The following is an 18,261-nucleotide window of genomic DNA, read 5'->3' on the forward strand; positions in this document are numbered from 1 at the left end:
CTGGTGCATATACTCGGTGGCTGGGGTCCTGAGCCATGGGCACCCATGCCCTCCACAGAGTTTCCTCTGCAGTTTTTTCCCTAACTCTCCCCTGAAATGACAGTATCTCCACTTTTATTAAACTATCTTTTCCCAGACTATCAGTGCACTCCCTCCCTATTCTGCCATCTTGGAGTACTGGGCCTTTATTACTGATTCAATTTCTATCTCAGTTATGGGTTGTTTAGGTTTTCTTTTCTTTTCTTTCTTTCTTTCTTTCTTTCTTTCTTTCTTTCTTTTTTTTTTTTTTTGACAGGCAGAGTGGACAGTGAGAGAGAGACAAAGGTCTTCCTTTTTGCTGTTGGTTCACCCTCCAATGGCTGCCGCAGCTGGTGCACTGCGGCCAGTGCACTGGACTGATCTGAAGCTAGGAGCCAGGTGCTTTTCTTGGTCTCCCATGCGGGTGCAGGGCCCAAGGACTTGGGCCATCCTCCACTGCACTCCCAGGCCACAGCAGAGAGCTGGCCTGGAAGAGGGGCAATTGGGATAGAATCTGGCGCCCCAACCGGGACTAGAACCAGGTGTGCCGGCGCCGCAATGCAGAGGATTAGCCTAGTGAGCTGCGGCGCCGGCCTGTTTAGGTTTCTAAGTCTTCATGGCTCATTTTAGGTAATTCATATGTGTCCAGGGATTTATCCATTTCTTCTAGGTTTCTCAGTGTGTTCGCATATAGTTGTTTGTAGTAATTTCTGATGACTCTTTTTATTTCTGTGATGTCTGTTGTTGTAGTTCCTTTTTTATCTTTAATTTTATTAAATTAGGTCTTCTCCCTCCTTTTTTTGGTTAGTTGGGCCAATGGTGTGTCAATTTTATTTAATTTTTCAAAAAACCAGATTTTCATTTTGCTGATATTTTGTAGTTTTTTTGTTTTGATTTTGTTTATTCCTTCTTTAATTTTAATTATTTATTTTCTCCTACTAGTTTTGGATTTGGTTTGCTGTTGTTTTTCTAGGTCCATGAGATGCACTGATAGCTCCTTTATTTGGTGCCTTTCTAATTTCTTGATTTAGGCAGCAATTGCTATAAACTTCCCTCTTACCACTGCTTTTGCTGTATCCCATATGTTTTGATATGTTATATTGTTATATGTATTATTGTATAAGTATATATGTTATATTTCAGAAAGCTTTGATTACTCTTTTGATTTCTTCAATGACCCAATGTTTGTTCAGGAGCATGTTGTTCAGTCTCCATGTGTTTGCCTATGTTCTAGAGATTCATGAGTTGATTACCAACTTCATTCCATTGTGGTCAGAGAAGGTGCATGGTATGATTCGATTTTTTTGAATTTGCTGAGACTTGCTTTATGTCCTAGTATGTGGTCAATCCTAGAGAAAGTTCCATGCACTGGTGAGAAGAATGTGTATTCTGCAGTTGTATGATGAAAAGTTATATAGATATCTGTTGGGTCTATTTTGTTTATAGTGTCTTCCTTATTTTTATTTCATGAAGTTTTATCTTAATTTGTTGGCATTTATAGAATTTTTTATTTGTTTGATGGCTTTTATCTTTGGTCTATATCTCTGTGGCTTAGTGAGATTTCTACACTTTAGCTAGTCCTATCTATAAGGATACTAAGTTGTTCCTAGAGTCGCTGTGTATGGTCCTCCCACCCACATTTGTATTGGTGGGAAAGGTGGTTTTTTCTTCTGGTGTGATCTGTGGTTCACAGATGCACAAAATACCTGCCCACTGTAGTCACACTCTCTTCTCAATAGTGCTGGGCGGGTATGAGAGTCCTGCAGGCAGTGTTTCCGCTCCACTCCCATTGCCAGGCAACTGGCATGGTTCAGCTGGTGTGGAGGAGGAAGGAATTCTTCTAAATTCGCTGACTGGGTGGAGGCTGACCCCTGTGATCGCAGGGTGTGTGCACAGTAGGAGCAGTGGCAACTACCTGCCTGTGTTGTAGCCCTTCCCCTATTGGCTGCAGGTCTCTGCTGCAGCAAGAAAGAGGGAGGGAGAGAGACACACAGCGTTTTTTAAAAAATTTTTTCCAACCTTTGGATGCTTTTAGGCGGTCCACATGGAACTCTGAAAGCAGTTCACCAAGCTTTCCCTCCTGCAGTATCAGCATTGCCATTGGCCCATGTATTCCCCTCTCATCTGGTTTGCTGGGGTGGTCATCTTCCTCCCCAGATCCAAGCTTTTACTGTCTTTTGTTGTGTATTTTCTCTTTCACCATGATCTGGACTGTTGCCTACTCTTCTACTGCTTTAGTAGGGTATCCTGCTGAGGTCATCCTGCAGCTTTATCCTAAAAGTGTACTTTCTCCCTTTTTAAAAATATTAATTTTGTCCTGCATGAATCAGACCATATTGTTATTATTCCTCCATCTTGGAACCCATAAAATAACATATTTTGGATCATAAATTTATCCACCACTTTCTGGGAAAGTGAGTGGAGGATTTTTAAGCACCTTAGCTCTTGCACCATATTACTAGAATTAGAAGCCACTAGCAAGTTCTTCAATTCTTTGAATCTCAGTTTCTAATTTCAATCAGTGAAGTATTTCTTTACTCAAAGGGCATGATTTTTAAAAAATGGTTCTGGCAACATTTTTTTTTGTATTGTCTTTCTAAATTGTTGAAGCAACTGATAATGCCACCAGAACTATATGATTAGGGTAGATTTAATACCATGTTCTAACAAGCATTTTTATTAAGTTTTTCTGATGTCATAGACATAAAATGGTACATCACTCTCATTTAGGCTCATATGGATGTCACTATTTACTCAACTATTCTTCCCAAGACCCCCTTTTCTTTTTTTTTTAAACTTTTATTTAATGAATATAAATTTCCAAAGTATAGCTTATGGATTACAATGGCTTTCCCCCCATAACGTCCCTCCCACCCACAACCCTCCCCTTTCCCACTCCCTCTCCCCTTCCATTCACATCATGATTCATTTTCGATTCTCTTTATATACAGAAGATCAGTTTAGCATACATTAAGTAAAGATTTCAACAGTTTGCTTTCACACAGAAACATAAAGTGAAAAATACTGTTTGAGTACTAGTTATAGCATTAAATCTCAATGTACAGCACACTAAGGACAAAGATCCTACATGAGGAGTAATTGCACAGTGACTCCTGTTGTTGACTTAACAAATTGACACTCTTGTTTATGGCATCAGTAATCAACGTAGGCTCTTGTCATGAGCTGCCAATGCTATGGAAGCCCCCTGAGTTCACTGACTCTGATAATGTTTAGACAAGGCCATGGTCAAAGCAGAAGTTCTCTCCTCCCTTCAGAGAAAGGTACCTCCTTCTTTGATGACCCTAGTATTTTATTCCATACAGCAGCTATGGGCAAAATTGCAAAAATAAGAGCACATATCTCAGACACTTCTGAGCTGTTTGTTGGGTTTCTTTTAATAAATGTTTTACTGATTTAAATATATATGCAGAGAAGAGCATAAACCATGAGTATGTGTGGTGGAATGAGAAGGTGAGAAGGTCATGCCAAGATGGCCACTGACAACAGAAACTGCCTGGCAACAGGCTGTGATTGGGTGACTTCAGAAACCACATGACAATAGAGCCTGACTGACAATAGACCGTGATTGGATGGTTTCAGAAACTGCCTGGCAACAGAGCCTGACTGGCAACAGTTTGTGACTGGATGGCTTTGGAAACTGCCTGGCAACAGGCTGGGATTGGTTAGGGCATTGACCGCCCCTTGACCGGATTGGCTGCCTTGGCTATATAAGCAGCTGTAGCAACTGAAATAAACGAGTCTGCAGATTGCTTGCCTCAGGCCTGCTTTCACCCGACTCCCGGGGTCTGTGTGGTGACTCCATGCCTCTTGCCCCCACTATGTTCCTCCTCTCAGCTCCAGCCATTGTGGTGATCTGGGGAGTAAATCAGTGTATAGAAGTTTTCTCTCTCCCCCTCTCTCTGTAGTTCTTTCAAACAAATAAAAATAAATCTTTTAAAAAAATCCATCTCTGGCCAGGGACTGCAGTGGAGGATGGTTCAAGTCCTTGGGCCCTGCACCCCATGGGAGACCAGGAGAAGTACCTGGCTCCTGCCATCGGATCAGCGCGGTGCGTCGGCCGCAGCGCGCCGGCTGCGGCGGCCATTGGAGGGTGAACCAACGGCAAAGGAAGACCTTTCTCTCTCTCTCTCTCTCTCACTGTCCACTCTGCCTGTCAAAAAAAAAAAAAAAAAAAAGAAAGAAAAAAAATCCACCTCAACAAGTATGCACCCTGAATTTTCACAAGATTAATGCACCTGTGTAATCAGCTCTATGAGTAAGATGCAGAAAACTACTTACAGCATTGAGGAGCCCCTCACACTCACTAGAGGTCATTTCCTACTCCTCCCACCCAGGATAAACATCATCCTTCTAATGCTGTAAGTTGGTTTTCCTTTGTTTTGATCCATAGGAATGGAAACTTGCACTCTGTTTTGTTTCTGGCTCTTGTTATGTTGCATATTATGTGGGTTGTGTGTATTCTCATTGCTTTGCCACATTCCAATGTATGATTCCACCACACTCCCTCAATCGACTTTGTAGTCAAAGAGCATTTGATTGTTTCTGGTACTGCTGTGAATGTTCTTATATGTGACCTTTGGAGAATATAAGTATGCCTTTCTGTTGGGTGTATCCTAACTGCATGAAATGGAGATCTGACAATGGAGACCCAAGAGCTGTAGATTTTGTGTAGTTAAAAAGAATGCTAGATTCCTGGGGGGTGGTTGGAGAAGAGCTTTCACTTAAACTTTACAGAATAAGAGAAGCAAATGGAGCAGGGGGATGAAACAGTCATGCAGCCATGAGCAGGGACCCTGCTGCAGCAGGTGGGCATCACTGGCGACTCCCACAGCTGGTGGCTGGAGGAGATGCCATATTCTTGGGGCAAGGTGAGAGAAACCTATCACTGGTGATATTGGCTGAGGGAGAAGCTTCTGGACCCCATTGACTTTGAGTCCATACTAGAGCACTATCTGGGGAAAGGGTGCTCACCTAAATCTGTGAAGAGACAGCATTGCTTTCTTTTCAACCTCCAACAGGGTACCTAGTGACTAGCAAGTAAGAAGTGCTATCTCAATAATGCAAATAGAGGCTAATGTGGCTTATGCCAGTTGGGGATTTTATTGCAGGGATAAGTCTGTGGTCCCCACTGACATTGAAACTGGCCTGCAATGTTGGCTGGGGGCAGGGTACCCAGTTAGGCCTGGGAAGTTCTCTCCTCCTCTTACTCTATCAAGGTTTCCAGACTTGACTTGCCAAGGCAGAGCACCTATAAACTTCCATCAGGTGGCAACTGGCTCATGCCAAGGCTCTCTCTATGGACAGGGAGGCTTGTGAGGCTGCTAGTGGATAAACTGCTTCCTGTGACTGCGGGAGCCCTGTGTGCTATGATGTGAGAATGCTATGACTGTGTTATAGGGTGTGGGGTGTGACTAGGTCTTTGGGCAATCACTGTGTCTGGCTTCAGAGGTTCAGAGTTTCTTGAGTGCCTGGGGTGGGTCTTCGCTGAAGGTTCCATGCTCACACTGAGGAGTGAACAGATCCTTTGTGTGGTTTATACATGAGCATGAGTGGAGTGTATTGCCACTATGGGCTCACCCAGAGATGGTGCACCTTGTCAGAGAAGGGCTGAGGCTGTGATCATGCCAGCCAGACTAATCATATCCTCCCCACTGTTGATGACAGAGATCTACCACACCCAACTTGGATGTCACTCTGAAATCTTGCCCCACCCTCAAGCTCTGGCCAGAGCTCCCTGGCCCCATCCAGCATATACCTCTGGGTATCTACCTAAGGAGCAGACATTCCACTAAGCCATGGAGGCATATTTCAAAGATAAGAGACCTCAAAAGAGAAAACCACAAGTGTTTCCACAAATGCCTAAAAAAAAACCAGAAATACAAGAAGCATGAAAAAGGAAGACAATATGACTCCCCAAAAGAAACACAACAGCACTTCTATATTATAGTGTGATGACAGATTGATGAAATGCCTGAAAAGGAATTCAAAAGAATGACCGTAAGATTAGTCAGAAACACAGAAGTAATACATACATGACATGGATGAAAAATTTTGCCAGGAGATAGAGATATTGAAGAGATACCGAACTGAAATATTAGAAATGAAGAATTTAGTATGTCAAAAAATACAGTAGAAAGCCTTAACAACAGACTTTTTGAGGTAGAAGAATATCTGAACTAAAAGATAAATCTTTTGAAATATTTCAGTCATAAAAAAGAATAAAAAATTAGAAAAAAACAAAAATTGTGTTTGAGATATATGGGATGCTATCAAGCAGCCATACATGTCAAGGAAATTCCTGAGGGTATGGAAAGAGAATGGATTAAAATACCCATTCAGTGAAATATTGGTAGAATATTTCCCTAAATTGGAGAGAGATAGGGTCATCCAGCTACAGGAAGCACATAGAACTCCTAATAGACATGATCAGAAAAGATCTTCATGATGACACATTACAGTCAAACTTTCAAAAGTAAAGGACAAAAACTGTTTAAAGAGACAAAGAAGGGCATTATGTAATGATTAAGAGAACAATTCAACAGGAAGATGTGACTGTAATAAAAATATATGTCCCAATGCCAGGGTGACTGACTATTTAAAAACAAATGTTAATGGATTCAAAGGGAGACATAAATTCCAACACAACAGTAATGGAGGACTTCAATACCCCACTTTCATCAACTAGACAGAAAATCAACAAAGAAACAACAGAGTTAATTTACACTGTGAATGACATGGACCTGATATCTACAGAATCTTTCATCCCACAGTTGCAGAATACAGATTCTTTTCATCAGTGCATGGAATTTTTTCTAAGATACACAACATGCTAGGTCATAAAGCAATTATTAGCAAATTCAAATAAATTAAAATCATACTATGTATCTTTTCTGACCATCATGGGATAAAGTTGGAAATCCACACCTTAACAAACTTTAAAAAATATGCAAACACATGGAGACTGAACAGCATGCTCTTGAATGAACAGCAGGTCATAGAAAAAAATCAAAAGTTAAATAAAAAATTCCTGGAAACAAATGAAGATGGCAATACAACATGTTAAAACTTATGGGATACAGCAAAAGCATTGTTATGAAGGAAATTTATAGTGATTAGTGCCTATATCAGAAATTAAAGTCATTAATAAATTATCTAACAATATATCTTAAGGACCAAGAAAAACAAGAACAAAAAAAGCTATAATTAATGATAGGAAAGAAATATTTAAGATTAGAGAAGAAATTAAATTAAAACAAAATGATACAAGAGATCATTGAAATGAAGAGCTACCTTTTATGAAAAAATTTATGAAAAAATAAGAATGATACACTGTTGCCTCAACTAACCAAAAAAGAGAGAAGACCCAAATTATTAAAGTCAGAGATGAAATCAGAGATATTACAATGGATAAAATAAATAGATAAATAAATAAATAAATAAATAAACAGAATTGTCAAGAATTATTACAAAGAGCTATATATTAACTGGAAAAATCTATAAGAAATTTATGGATTTCTGGATACATAAAACCTACCTAAATTGAGCCATGAAGACATAGACAATGTAAATAGACAAATATCTGAGATAGAGATTGACTTGGTACTAAAGACCCTCCCAACAAAGAAAAGGCCAAGACCAGATGGCTGTACTATTGAAATCTTCTAAACATGTAAAGAAGAACTAATTCCAATTCTCAAACTAGTCAAAACAATTGAAAAGGAGGGAAACCTCCCAAACTCCCTTCTATGAGGCCAATATCATCTTAATTCTAAAACCAAGAAAAGATACAGCAGAGAGAGAGAAGCATAAACCAACATTACTGATGGACATAGATGCAAAAATCTTCAACAAATACTGACTAATTGAATTCACCCACACTTCAGAAAGATCATTCACCTGGACCAAGTGTGATTTGTCTCAGGGATGCAGGGCTGGTTCAACATATGCAAATCACTAAATGGTTTCATCACATTAACAAATTGCAGAAGAAAAACTCTACGATTATCTCAATAGATGCAGAGAAAGTATTTGATAAAATACAAAACCCTTTCATGATGAAAACCTTAGGCAATTTGGGTGTAGAAGTAACATTCCTCAACACAATCAAGGTAATCTATGATAAACCCACAGCCAGCATCTTACTGAATGAGGAAAAGTTAGAAGCGTTTGTACTAAGATCTGGAACCAGACAAAAATGACCACTTTAACGATTGCTATTTAATATAGTTCTGTAAGTTTTATACAGAGCCATTAGGTAAGAAAAATAAATCAAAGGGGTACAAATTAGAAAGGAGGAAGTCAAATTATCCCTGTCTGCAGATAACATGATCCTATAAATGGGGAAACAAAAAGACTCAACTAAGAGATTACTGGAACTCATAAGAGAGATTATTTTTTTTTTAACTTTTATTTAATGAATATACGTTTCCAAAGTACGAATAATGGATTACTATGGCTTCCCCCCCATACCGTCCCTCCCACCCACAACCCTCCCCTTTCCCACTCCCTCTCCCCTTCCATTCACATCAAGATTCATTTTCGATTATCTTAATATACAGAAGATCAGCTTAGTATACATTAAGTAAGGATTTCAACAGTTTGCTCCCACACAGAAACATAAAGTGAAAAATAATAGATGATTTTTTTTAATGATGATGAAATCAGATCAGACCTATTGTCATGTTTAATCCCAATGAGAGTCAAGTTGGGAGTTGATAATTTCTTTTTTTTTTTTTTTTAACAGAGGATCAGTTTAGTATGCATTAAGTAAAGATTTCAACAGTTTGCACCCCCATAGAAACACAAAGTGAAATATATTGTTTGAGTACTCGTTATAGCATTAAATCTCAATGCACAGCACATTAAGGACAGAGATCCTACATGAGGAGTAAGTGCACAGTGACTCCTGTTGTTGACTTTACCAATTGACACTCCTGTCTATGGCATCAGTAGTCTCCCTATGCTCCAGTCATGAGTTTCCAAGGCTATGGAAGCCTTCTGAGTTCTCCGATTCTTATCTTGTTTAGACAAGGTCATAGTCAAAGTGGAGGTTCTCTCCTCCCTTCAGAGAAAGGTGCCTTCCTTCTTCCTGTTCTTTCCACTGGGATCTCACTCACAGAGATCTTTTGCCAGAGTGTCTTGGCTTTCCATGCCTGAAATACTCTCATGGGCTTTTCAGCCAGATCCGAATGCCTTTAGGGCTGATTCTGAGGCCAGAGTGCTATTTAGGACATCTGCCATTCTATGAGTCTGCTGAGTATCTCACTTCCCATGTTGGATCACTCTCCCCTTTATTTATTCTATCGGTTAGTGTTAGCAGGTACTAGACTTGCTTATGTGCTCCCTTTGACTCTTAGTCCTTTCATTATGATCAATTGTGAACTGAAATTGATCGCTTGGACTAGTGAGATGGCATTGGTACATGCCACCTTGATGGGATTAAATTGGAGTCCCCTGGTATGTTTCTAACTCTACCATTTGGGGCAAGTCAGCTTGAGCATGTCCCAAATTATATATCTCTTCCCTCTCTTATTCCTATTCCATAAGAGAGATTATTGAAACTCGTGTTTGGTAAAGTTGCAGAATATAAAACGAACACAAAATCAGTAGCCTTTCTATATACAAACAATGCCATGGCATTTGTAAAATCAGTCCCATTCACAAAAGTTACAGAAAATTTTAAATACCTTGGAATAAACTTAACCAAGGAGGTGAAAGACCTCTACAATGAAAATTAAAGACATGGAAGAAGAAACAAAAAATGGAAAATCTTCCATGTTGATGGAGTAGAAGAAAAAATATCAAAATGTTCATACTAACCAAAGCAATTTGCAGATTCATTGTAATCCCAATCAAAATACTAAGGACATTCTCCTCAGATCTAGGAAAAAGCTGAAATTCATATGGAAACACAGGAGACGCTGAATAGCTAAAGCAATCATAAAGAACAAAAACAAAGCTGGAGGCATCACAATACCAGATTTCAAGACATATTGTAATTGAAACAGCTTGGAACTGGCACACAAATAGACATGTAGACAAATGGAATGGATACAAATCCCAGAAATGAACCCACAACGTTACAATCAATTGATCTTTGACAAATGAGCTAAGTCAATCTCTGGAGAAAGGGCAGTCTTTTCAACAAATTGTCCTGGGAAAATTGGATCTCTACATGCATAAGTATGAAACAAGACCCCTAATTTTCACCTTATACAAAAATCAACTCATGTGGACCAAGGATCTAAATCTACAACTTGCTACCATCAAATTACTAGAGAAAAACATTGGGGGAAATTCTGTAACATATTGGCATAGGCAAAGATTTCTTAGAAAAAGGCCCAGAAGCATAGGCAATAAAAACAAAAATAGATGAATGGGATTACAGCAAACTAAGAAACTTCTACACTGCAAAGGAAACCCTCAACAAAGTAAGAGGCACTTACTGAATAGGAGAAATATCTGCAGATTATGTAAATGATAATGGATCAATCCAGAATCTATAAAAAACTCAAGAAAACAACAACAAAACAATCAAGATAAAAAATGGGCAAAGGACATAAACAGGTATTTTCAAATGATAAATACAAATGACCAACAGATACATAAAAAATGCTCAGGATCACTAGCCATCAGGTAAATGCAAATTAAAACCACAATTAGGTTATACCTCACCCTAGTTAGAATGGCTATCACCCCAAAATCAAAAAATAATAAATTAATAAATTCTGGTGAAGATGTTGGGAAAAAAGCTATCCTAATACACTGTTGGGAATATAAACTAGTACAGTCATTGTGGAAGATGGTATGGAGATTCCTCAGAAATCTAAAAATATGTCTGTCATATGACCTACCCATTCCACTCCTGGGCATTTACTCAAATTAAATGAAATCAACATATGAAAGAATTATTTTTACTCCCCCCACCCCGCCATAAACATTGGAGCCCAATTAATAATGACTAAGAGATGGAATCAACCCAGATGTCCATCAACTGTTGACTGGATAAAGAAATTATGATACACACACACACACACACACACACACACTATGGAATACAACTGCCTGTCAAAAAAAATGAAATCCTGTCTTTTGTGACAAAATGATGCAACTGTAAACCATTATACTTAGTGAAGTAAGCCAGTCCCAAAAAGACAGATATCATGTTTTCCCTAATCTGTGGTAACTAATAAAGTACCTAAAATGTAATGTATTAGAGTGAAATTGACATTTTGAGATTCTATGATCATTTACAGCCCTGGTCTCTACTGTTGAGGGACAGTGTTTATTTCTTCAAACTATTGTTAAACTCTTTAGTTAGTGCAGGATTAATCTTATGAGTATAAAGCAAACTGAAAATAGATGTTTGTAAAAATTAAGAGTGTGAATAGGAGAAAGAGGAGGAAGAAGGGTGGGAATGTGGGTGGGAGGGAAGACAGAGTGAGCAGTATCACCATGTTCTTAAATCTGTATATATGAAATACATGAAAGTTGTATGCTTAAAATAAAATTTAAAAAAAGAAAATGTGCTATGTATATTCTGTGGAATACTACTCAGCCATAAAAAAGGAAATATTGCCTTTTGCAACAAAATGGATGCAACTGGAAACCATTTTACTTAGTGAAATAAGCCTGTCCCCAAAGGACAAATATCCTATATTTTTTCTGATATGTAGTAGTTTATATAGAATACAAAAAATGTATAGGAATGAAATAGACATCTTGTAGGTTTTTTTTAAAAAAAGATTTATTTATTTGAAAGGCAGGGTTACAGAGAGGCAGAGGCAGAGAGAGAGAGAGAGAGAGAGCCTTTAATCTGCTGGTTCACTCCCCAAATGGCTGCAAGGGCCAGGGCTGGATCAACCTAAGCCAGGCGCTTCTTTGGGATCTCCCATGCAGGCTCAGGGGCCTAAGCACTTGGGCCATCTTCTACTGCTTTTTTTTTAAAATATTTATTTATTTATTTATTTTAAAGACAGAGGTACAAAGAGGCAGAGGCAGAGAGAGAGAGAGAGAGAGAGAGAGAGAGAGAGAGAGATGAAAGAGAAAGAGAATGAAGAGAGAAGCCTTCCATCTGCTGGTTCACTTCCCAAATGGCTAAAATGGCTGGAGCTGTTCCTATCTGAAGCCAGGAGCCAGGAGGGTCTTCTGGGTCTCCCACGTGGGTTCAGGGGCCCAAGGACCTGGGCCATCTTCTACTGCTTTCCCAGGCCATAGCAGAGAGCTGGATTGGAAGTATAGTGGCCCAAATGGGATGCCAGCACTGCAAGCAGCAGCTTTACATACTATGCCACAGCGCTGGCCCTCATCTTGTGATTTGAGTGTTGTTTTTAGCTCTTGTTTATACTGTGAAGCAACTGTGGTCTTCTTAATTTTTACTTGTTGAATATTATGGTTAGTCGTGCATTAAGCCTGTGGTTATGGATTGGATTGAAATCATATTTTTGCACAAATTCTTGCAAAAAAGAACCAAAGAAAGAAAGGAAGGACGGGGATTGAGGGAGTGAGAGGGTGAGGGAGGAAAGTATGATTATTTTCTGGGAATTGTACCTATGAAATAAATTAAATCTATTCTCTTTATATTAATAAAAAATTTTAAAAATGAATGCTAGGGGCCAGTGTTGTGGCACAACAAATTGGGCTGCTACTGCAGTGCCAGTATCTCATATTGGAGTGCTGAGTTGAGTCCTGGCTGCTTTGCTTTGTGACCAAGCTCTCTGCTAATGTGCCTTGGAAGGCAGCAGAAGATGGCCCAGGTGTTTGGGCCCTGCCACCCACGTAGGAGACCCAGATGGAGGTCTGGCTTCTGGCTTCTGTATGGCCCAGTCTTGGCTGTTATGGGCATCTGGGGACCGAACCAGAGGATGGAAGATCTCTGTCTCTTCCTCTTGTTATTCTTTTTAAATAAGCAGGAAAAAAACTAAAAAAGAATTGGAAATCTTTGTTGACTGTGCTCTTTGTTCTCTCAGGGCTTGAAATGGGAGAGTTTGTTTCTAGTAAGGTGAAGGCAGCAACATTTATCATTGTTATTGTGGATACTGCTCACTTTAAAAATGTCTTTTATTTATCATTTTTATCCAGTATCTATTGACAGTTTTTATAATATTCATTAAATAGGACTGGTAGTAATAGGTTAGCTCAGCTTAATATATTACTGTGTAAATTTTAAGAATACTCTCATCATTAAATAAAAATGAGGACCTCTCTTAGGAGGATTATTATTTGGCCTGAGCCATTTCAGCAGTGTTGTTTCAGGTTATGAGGATAATCTTGTTTCCTTGGGCATCATTTAAAATGAATATAAATGGAGAGACCTTAAGCAGATCCTGGTAATTCCAGTGACCTGGATCTGCCTATTTTAGAGAACTGAGCATTTTTACAATGTAGATGCTCATCTGAAAACAAATTCTGTCTATCTCACTGGGAAAGGTGGCCACTGCAGCTAGTGAAGATAGGCTGAACAGCCATTACTTGGTATGTCAAGGCCACATTAAAGCAAGAAACACATTAGCATAACCATTGGCATAGCTAGTAATTCAATAACTTTGCAACAGACTTGACCAATAACTAGGACCTGTCACAGGAAAGCTGCCAGCTCTTTGTGGCATGCAGGGTGGAGTGTGGACCCTTAAAAAGTATGGCTTGAACTCTGGCCTCAGAATCAGCCCTTAAGGCATGCAGATCCGGCTGACAAGCCCATGAGAGTATTTCAGGCATGGAAAGCCAAGACACTCTGGGGGAAAAAAAAGAAACCTAAATGAAAGATGTCCACGAGTGAGATCCCAGTGGAAAGAATGGGTCATCAAAGAAGGAGGTACCTTTCTCTGAAGGGAGGAGAGAACTTCCACTTTGACCATGGCCTTGTCTAAACATTATCAGAGTCAGTGAACTCAGGGGGCTTCCATAGCCTTGGCAGCTCATGACAAGAGCCTAGGTTGATTACTGATGCCATAAACAAGAGTGCCAATTTGTTAAGTCAACAACAGGAGTCACTGTAGGATCTTTGTCCTTAGTGTGCTGTACATTGAGATTTAATGCTATAACTAGTACTCAAACAGTATTTTTCACTTTATGTTTCTGTGTGGGAGCAAACTGTTGAAATCTTTACTTAATGTATGCTAAACTGATCTTCTGTATAAAGAGAATCGAAAATGAATCATGATGTGAATGGAAGGGGAGAGGGAGTGGGAAAGGGGAGGGTTGTGGGTGGGAGGGACGTTATGGGGGGGAAGCCATTGTAATCCATAAGCTGTACTTTGGAAATTTATATTCATTAAATAAAAGTTTTAAAAAAATACTGTTAAGTGCATAGGTATTTTCTTTTTTTAGAAGCTTTTAATTAATTAATTAATTTTTAAAGATTATTTATTTGAAAGTCAGAGTTACACAGAGAAGCAGAGAGAGAGAGAGAGACAGAGAGGTCTTCCATTTGCTGGTTTACTCCCCAAATGGCTGCAAAGGCAGGAACTGCGCCAATTGGAAGCCAGGAGCTTCTTCCAGGTCTCCTACACGGGTTCAGGGGCCCAAGGACTTAGGCCACCTTCCACTACTTTCCCAGGCCATAGCAGAGAGCTGGATAGGAAATGCAGCAGCTGGGACTCAAAATGGCACCCACAGCACTGGCCTCTATTTTTTTTTAAAGATTTATTTATTTATTTGAAAGTGAGAGTTACACAGAGAGAGGAGAGGCAGAGAGAGACAGAGGTCTTCCATCCTCTGGTTCACTCCCCAGTTGGCTGCAATGACTGGAGCTGTGCTGATCTGAAGCCAGGAGCCAAGAGCCTCCTCCAGGTCTCCCATTTAGGTGCAGGGGCCCAAGGACCTGGGCCATCTTTCAGTGCTTTCCCAGGCCACAGCAGAGAGCCAGATCGGAAGTGGAGCAGCTGGGACTCGAACCGGCACCCACATGAGATGCCAGCACCACAGGCGGCAGCTTTACCCACAGTGCTGGCCCCAGCTTTTATTTATTAAATATAAATTTCATAGGTACAACTTTTGGAATATAGCGCCCTGCCACCCCTTCTCTCATTCTACCTCCTACTCCCTCTCCCATCCCATTTTTCATTAAGATTCATTTTTAGTTACCTTTATATACGGAAGATCAACCCTATACTAAGTAAAGATTTCAACAGTTTGCACCTACACAGACACACATAGTATAAAGTACTGTTTGAAGACTAGTTTTACCATTAAATCTCATAGTACAACACATTAAGGACAGAAGTCCTACATGGGGAGCAAGTGCACAGTGACTCCTGTTGTTGATTTAACAATTGACACTCTTATTTATGATGTCAGTGATCACCTAAGGCTCTCGTCATGAGCTGCTAAGGCTATGGAAGCCTTTTGAGTCCACAAACTCTGTCATTATTTAGATAGAGCAATAATGAAAGTGGAAGTTCTCTCCTCCCTTCAGAGAAAGGTACCTCCTTCTTTGACGTCCCGTTCTTTCCACTGGGATCTCATTCACAGAGATTTTTCATATAGGCCATTTTTTTTTTTTTGCCACAGTGTCTTAGCTTTCCATGCCTGAAATGCTCTCATGGGCTTTTTAGCCAGATATGAATGCCTTAAGGGCTAATTCTGAGGCAGAGTGTTATTTAAGGTGTTTGTCATTCTGTAAGTTTGCTGTGTGGCCTGCTTCCCATGCTGGATCATATTCTCCTTTTTAATGCTATCTATTGTTAGTAGCAAACACTTGGTCTTATTTATGTGATCCCTTTGACACTTATTCATATCTTTATGATCAGTTAGTGCACAGGTATTTTCAATGTGGTACGTGCTACCTAAATAAATATAATGGCTAGAATATAGGAGGTGATTAATTTGGGACAGAAATTTTTAAGCAATTTAAATATACCACAAGTTATTATTCTGATGGGTCTATGAGGTTGAAACTATCATTATTCTCTCTCTCTCTCTCTCTCTCTTTTTGATAGGCAGAGTTAGACAGTGAGAGAGAGAGACAGAGAGAAAAGTCTTCCTTTTCCATTGGTTCACTCCCCAAATGGCCACTACAGCCTGCGTGCTGCACTGATCTGAAGCCAGGAGCCAAGTACTTCCTCCTGGTCTCCCATGCAGATGCAGGGCCCAAGGACCTGGGCCATCCTCTACTGCACTCCTGGGCCACAGCAGAGAGCTGGACTGGGAGAGGGGCAACCGGGACAGAATCCGGTGCCCCGAGCGGGTGTGTGCCGGTGTGCCGGTGCCGCAAGGCGGAGGATTAGCCTAGTGAGCCATGGTGCTGGCCTTCAATGGGTTTTTTCTTTATATAAAATTTCTTCTTTTATAGGAATTGGAGATAACAGGCTATTCGAATTAGGCAGACTCTATGGAGCAATCTAGCCTACTTCATGTTGACAACATAAAAAAAAGATGCTCTCAGAAGTAACAGAAGTACTGGTTTTTAATGAGAAAGTTTTCAGAATAATACATATGCATTCTTTATACTAGGAAGAGCTTTAACAGTATTAGTAACCTTAAAGTATAGATCCAATGAACCAGATTCTAACTTATCAGAACCATAAATTATTCTCAATCCTGCCATATGATTCCACTTGGAGGAGAAATAAGCAAGCGACAAGAAAGCATTTGTTATAAAAGATCGCCGAAGAAAAAACAACTCTAGGTCTAGTCTTGAGATCAGTTAACATTCATGGGTCACCATCTCTACTCTGCAGAGCTATGATGAGCCCTGGTGACTCTGGCTCAGCAGGATGGCGATCAGTTAAGTTCATTATTCTATAATAAGGCAAGGATCTTTGACAGGCAGTATAGAACATTTTTCAAATAACAGACTCATTCATTTATTTAACAAACACTTATTGTGCACTGAACTCTGTATCAGGGCTTTTCAGGAGCTGAGGTTTCCTTCAGAAGAAGGAAGTTCTTGAGCTGAGGCCAAGGATGGAGTCCATCAGGTAGACAAGCAGGAAGGAAGTGAATTCCAGGCTGGGGGCGTGGGGACTTCGGAGCCCATGTTGAAACTGCGTGGTTTGCAGGCTTACAAGCTCTTCATGGTGGAGTATAGAGTCGGGAGAGGCGTGTGAAGCGGTGCAGCTATACGGGTTCTCAGCAACTGGTTGAAGGAGGGCCTTTTATTCTGCAAAGAAGGTTAAACGGGGTGGGTCATGATCAGATTTGTGTAATAGAGCACTTGGCAGGCGCAGAGTGGAGACCAGCCAAGATGTGAGATAATGACTGTCTCAAGTGGGGACTTGTGGCGAACAGGAAAGGTGCTAGGATTGTCTAAGGAGGCAGTGATGGTGACTGTGGCAGAAACTGAGAGGGGAGGGTGTAGGAGGAACCTGGGTTTCTGGCCCAGGCCCCTGCCAGTGGGATCCAGCAGGAGGAGCATGTGTGGGGCTTAAGATGTGAATCAGGGTGACCTCAACCCCAAAGCCACCCTTTCATAACCAAAGACCTACAGTCTCTGCTGATGGAATAACTCAAGGCCAACCGACCCGATTGTAACATGGAAGCATCACTTCTCATTTCTTTCTAAGGAGCAAAATGGAGCCCATTTACTTTTTCTTTCTTTTTAATTGTACAAACTACCCTTGACTGTATGCTTGTTGGAATTCAAGTAACATAATTTACATTTTTGTTAGGCTTGTTAGATAAGCAGTTCTCAATCTTTCAAACTCAAGGCTTCTTGATACTCTTAAAAATTATGGAAGATTCGAGGGGCGGAGCCAAGATGGCGGAATAGTGAGGGCGCGCACCGATAGTCCGGGAAAATTTAGTTTAATAAAAGGGGAGTTATGGTAGCCTCAGAAAAAAGAACCAGGAAAATATTGGAGAGGAAACTCTTCTGGATCGAGTGGCCGTGAATCGAAGGACCTACTGGGAGAACAAGGTCGCCCACCGCGCGGAAGCCGAGCCGCGGGACCGAGCCGCGGAAGTCGAGCCGGGGGACCGAGCTGCACAAGCCGCAGGGTCTGCGTGCCAGTGCTCGAAGGGGAGTGCATGCCACACAGACAACAGCGGGGAGACTTGGGACATCCAGGGCTCCGAGTCCACACATCGGCACTGGAAGGGGAGCGGACCTGCGTGGAGAGCGTGGGAGCCCACAGTTCGGGACACCAGCAGCAGACTCAACACACCAGCACTGGAACGCGAGGTGAGCCGAACCTCAATAGCCCGAGACACCGGCAGGCAAGCGGAGAGAGGAGACTAGAGGGAACGACCCCCGGGGCGGGGGGAACTTCACCAGGCTAACTG

The 18,261-nt window shown here is 40.7% G+C and overlaps 1 pseudogene; it reads right to left on the reverse strand.

The window, feature by feature from the left end:
• LOC100350222 (F-actin-capping protein subunit alpha-1 pseudogene) overlaps window positions 1-18,008 on the reverse strand; it is a 33,781-nt pseudogene extending 15,773 nt beyond the window's left edge.
• Window positions 18,009-18,261: the final 253 nt, after the last annotated feature.

The sequence above is a fragment of the Oryctolagus cuniculus genome, chromosome 1 (assembly GCF_964237555.1).
Source record: "Oryctolagus cuniculus chromosome 1, mOryCun1.1, whole genome shotgun sequence".
In the NCBI taxonomy this organism is placed as follows: domain Eukaryota; kingdom Metazoa; phylum Chordata; class Mammalia; order Lagomorpha; family Leporidae; genus Oryctolagus; species Oryctolagus cuniculus.